Below are 1,561 nucleotides of genomic sequence, written 5' to 3'. Positions count from 1 at the left end.
GTGTTATGTAGTAGTTGCTTGATACTTTGTGAATGGGTTAAACATTAAAAGATAGAAAAAAGGAGACCCGCGGATAAATTTAGATTTTTAAGATCTTAAGCTTTGAAAAGATGATAGGCCTCCCCATGTAATTCAAAATAATATAAAAGCAATTCTGAATTGTACAAAAAGAGTAGACAATCCAGTAATGTTGAGATTTCTCCCATGATACTTTTTAATAAGATCATGAAATAAAAATCTTTCAAAATATCTTTCTAATTTTTTTTGGTGCCTCTGCTTCTCTGATATCCTAATCATGTACTTGATTTTCTACTGGGCAATCTAGCCCCAAGGGGCTTCTAGCCTTTCACGTATAGACTTATTTACTTGTTCATTCTACAGACTTTTATTGAAAGTCAGTTATTTGAGAGACTGGGAATTCATAAATTGAAAAAGAATCAAGTCTTTCCTCTGGAAGTTCTCAAAATCTAGTGCAAAGATAAATGTAAACATAACAGCAGTGTGGTGAGAATTATAAAGTTCTCAGCAAGGATCAAAATGAGCAATGAATTAAAAAAGCAAACTCTGGAGATATCAGAGGCCTTGCCAGAGATGATGCTAGAGATTAGTTTGGAATACGGACTCATGCGAACAGTGAAAGTGGGCATCCTAGGTACATGACATAACATTGGTCCTTTGAAAAAAGAGAACACTCAATTGGAACTATGGGAACTGTAGTTGATTCCAACTTCAGGGGCAAAGGATTTTAGGCCCACTTTGACATGCTTCCTCCTTGTTTTTTTGTTTGTCTGTTTGGGGTTTTTTTGTTGTTTCTTTATTCATTTTTAGGACCATAGATGTTTTACAGCTTTCTCACCTATTCAAAACCTTTGGGTTCCGCTAGCTAAGACCCTTATAATGGATCACAGTTCTCTGACAAACTTAGAGTTGGTTTATAAATATCAGGTAGCGGTCCACATGTCCTTTGGCCTTGGTTTGTTTGAATAGTCTCCTTTGTGATCAGAATATAGTCAGAGAGATCTTTCCCTTTGTCCACATTTATTAAGTCAGATTTATGTAACTGTAATGCTCCTCTTAATTTGATGTGCATATCCCGACCACTGAGGAGGACATGCTTAGATTTAAGTGATATACTTGGTGCCTTGGTGTCTGAGCACCTGGATGCATCTGAGGACTATCACAGAGCTAATTGGCAGGTGTTGTACATCACAAGTACAAAGATCTCACAAACTTCAAGAAATAACCACTTTGTGGGATCCCTAAAGAGAAACATTCAAGCGTGTCTCCATTCTATTTGTCGATTATGAAAAGTAGATTGCCATGGTGATGGAACTAGGCTAGATTAGGAGGGGTGTGGAGACAGATAATAGAGTGTGAGAAAGTGCCTGGCATTTATAAACATTAAGAAAACTTTATTTCTTTGAGCCTACTTTGGGATACTCTATTCTCTAAACCTATGGGGGAAGGTGGGCATTGTATTTCTTCATATTCTGCATGGAAGGTTGGTCTTTTTCTTTTCAGAGATAAAAAAGAAAGAAAGAGAGAAAGAAAGAAAGAAAGA

This window comes from Pteropus vampyrus, unplaced genomic scaffold, assembly GCF_000151845.1.
Source record: "Pteropus vampyrus isolate Shadow unplaced genomic scaffold, Pvam_2.0 Scaffold1, whole genome shotgun sequence".
In the NCBI taxonomy this organism is placed as follows: Eukaryota; Metazoa; Chordata; class Mammalia; order Chiroptera; family Pteropodidae; genus Pteropus; species Pteropus vampyrus.
This window is presented reverse-complemented; position numbering follows the sequence as displayed.